The sequence below is a fragment of the Adiantum capillus-veneris genome, chromosome 27 (genome assembly GCF_014529385.1).
Source record: "Adiantum capillus-veneris isolate H3 chromosome 27, ASM1452938v2, whole genome shotgun sequence".
In the NCBI taxonomy this organism is placed as follows: domain Eukaryota; kingdom Viridiplantae; phylum Streptophyta; class Polypodiopsida; order Polypodiales; family Pteridaceae; genus Adiantum; species Adiantum capillus-veneris.
The window spans coordinates 77,078,368-77,081,421 of record NC_140957.1 but is presented as its reverse complement, the minus strand read 5'-3'; the positions used below and the strand labels follow the sequence as shown (position 1 = coordinate 77,081,421).

The window sequence follows — 3,054 nt, the reverse complement described above, 5'->3', positions numbered from 1 at the left end:
TCCCCACTAAGCGCCCTTGGCGGTATCTTAAGGCAAAGGATGGCCCCAGGTGCCCAGCCTAATGCACGGTGTTGGTGGAATAAAAAAATATGACTTGTCAGCACTTAAAACAAAAAAAAAGGAAACCCACCACGTAAAGGAACAAGATAGTGGGAGCATCGTAACAAGGGTTGTCATCATACTATCGTGTAATAAAGTTTGGTATGGTTTCTTTATTGTGTACTACCATTCACGTCGTATGATTCAGATTTGTAGGATGTGTCGTTCAAATAACTCCCAAGAACCATGTTGACCACATAGTCACAAGGAATGACCATTTTTAGGTCTGTGTTCCCTGTTCCTATCTCCCATTCCGAATCCGTGTTTCGTGTTTCAGACATGAGTATCCATAAAAGGGAATAACATTTCATGCATGTTGCCATTCAGATTTCCCATTCCGGGTAGCTATGCCATGTCATACTGTATGGTAGGTTGTGTTGTATGGTCATACGGTACAATTGTAGAGATATGGAAACTTCCATGATTGTTACGATCAGCATACCACAATTGGAATGATGCTGTTGAGTTGCAGTATGAAGAAAAAACAAAACTGTACTCTGTAATCTGCAATGTTGGAAAGCCTTCATGTAGAAAACTGTAGTCTGTATTTGAAGGTTTATGCAGTTTTGATTTCTGGTCTTGGTAGGTTACCTCTTGATCCCAAAATTAGAGGTAAACTTCATTATGTGCATGTTTATGCAATGTATGTAGTGGAGGTATAGGGATACATTGATGCTAATTTGGATGGTCATAATACAGACAAGAAGTCTATGAGGTGATTCCTTATCATCATTGGGAGTGCATAGTCTGGTAGTGAGGAATTGTTGTGATGGCATGTCTGGTAGCTTGCCTTCACAAGCTTCTAGTAACTGGAACTTGGATGCTTCCATAGTCGCATCAACTTGTAGCAAGAGAGATGAAAACGCAAAATCAAGGAGCTGTCCATGCAGACAAGGGAGGAGTATCGGAATTCTGGTGAGACATCAACAGATGTGCATCCTCATAACGCTCTCCGGCAATAGCGCCCTCGTGAAACAAAGCCACAATCTCCTCCACCTCTGCTTTGCTCAACTTCACATCAAGGGCACCCACATTTTCCTCGAAATTCTTGACGCGAGTTGTGCCGGGAATGGGTACGACATCATCCCCTTGGTGCTGAACCCAAGCAAGTGCGACCTGTCCTGGCGTTCACCCTTTTCTTGCAGCCAACTCTTGTAATGCTTCAAACAAGATCTGATTTTTTTCAAGATTTACTCCCTGCATCCTTGGCTGCGCAATCTACACTTTCATGTACCATGCACACAGGCCAATGAATAAAAGGAAGGAATTGCGATGAGTTTTAACGTATAGATTGCACACAGACTATTCAGCATATAAATGATTCTGCAAGCTTATCGAACAGCACAACATACCTTGCGGAAATCTGTTTCTGTTGCGTTTTCTAGGATTTTTGCACCAGCTGAAAAGAACCCTCGACCAAGCGGGCTATACACAACTATTCCAATCCCGAGTTCCCTGCAATTAATGTGAGAAAAGGAGCCAGTGTGAAGTGACAGTTTTATTCTTTCTGTCAACCACGGTCAACACAGCATGCATCACACACATACAAGCGTGAAGAGTAGATGAAAAGAAACAAGGATCACCTGCAGGTGGGTATGATGTCTTTCTCCACATCACGCGACCACAAAGACCACTCCAGTTGGACGGCACTAATGGGGTGAATTGCATGAGCCCGCCGTATGGTTGATGCTGAAGCCTCGGATAGCCCCAGATACTTCACCTTTCCTTCCTCCACTAGCTTCTTCATTTCCCCCACCTGTGGAGCAGAGCACATAAAAACTCATGCCGAACAACAAGTGCCTGAAAAATACGTGTATTGCTGCATTTTACATGCTGCTGTGATTTCAATGTTCGCATCTGTTTGAAGTTATATGTTCCATGATTAAAACATGGCAGCTTAGCTTCTATGGAGGTAACCTCACCGTAACTTCAATCGGAACGTTGGTGTCAATACGATGTTGGTAGTACAAGTCAATGTAATCCACATTAAGCCTCCTAAGGCTAGCTTCGCAAGCTGCACGCACGTATGCAGGATCTCCATTGATGCCAAATGTGCCAGTATCTGTATCAATCGTGGCGCCAAACTTTGTGGCAAGCTGGACTTTATGTCTTATGCCCTTGAGAGCCTGTATACATACATTAAGAACCAAATGATCGATTACATGCGCACACAGACAAATGTTTGTAGGTTTCAACTACATTGGAAGTGGGTAACTATTGACAAGCTAGTGAGCGCGCATCAACAAATGCATACAAACACTGGCTCAATCAGAATACAACATGCCACCTTAAATCATGAGAAAACAATACAGAATGAATACCTTGCCCAGGAGGAGCTCGTTGGTGAAGGGGCCATAGACATCAGAGGTGTCGAGGAAGGTGATGCCGGAGTGGACGGCGTGGTGAATGAGCGCGATCATGTCGGCGTCAGGCTTGGGGAGACCATAAAAGAAGGACGACATGCCCATACATCCCAGGCCCTGAGCGGAAACGTGGAGGCCCTGCGACCCCAAAGGAACCGACTTAACAGCAGGTGGAGCCATGTAAAATGCAGCAGGTGAAGAAATTCTTAGATAGCAGGCTGGCCGTGTGTAGTGATGAGAGGAGAGCTTTTACAGCACAGGCACGCTTCGACAGGCTTTATAAAGGACGGGGGCAAGGGGTAGAGTCGTGTCGTGGGCCGTGACATCACATGAGCTCCTCTCCAAAAAATTCAAGCAGGACTCCGTTACGTCTATCATATGTTGCCACGATTTCAAATAGCTCGTTAAAGATTGGAATCTTGGGAGATGCTTTCATTTTCTTCACTTTAGCAGGGAAGGAGGTTGCGACTCGCAGGCAGGACAGCGAAGAACGTGGCTTGTAGCAAGCAGACAGAGTAGGAGAATGTGATGCGCGATTGGAAGAGCTATGTGTGCTGGACAACGACGACTGGGCTAGGGAGGACACGGGGGC

General features: G+C 45.3%; 1 pseudogene across 1 annotated transcript; it reads right to left on the bottom strand.

Moving 5' to 3' along the window:
* Nucleotides 1-213: 213 nt before the first annotated feature.
* Nucleotides 214-2,720, bottom strand: LOC147422226 (putative aldo-keto reductase 2; annotated as a pseudogene). Its single transcript, XR_015186734.1, has 5 exons — nt 2,421-2,720; nt 2,022-2,225; nt 1,683-1,855; nt 1,452-1,554; nt 214-1,317 (listed from the first exon to the last, which is right to left on the bottom strand). The product of XR_015186734.1 is annotated as a putative aldo-keto reductase 2 (transcript).
* Nucleotides 2,721-3,054: the final 334 nt, after the last annotated feature.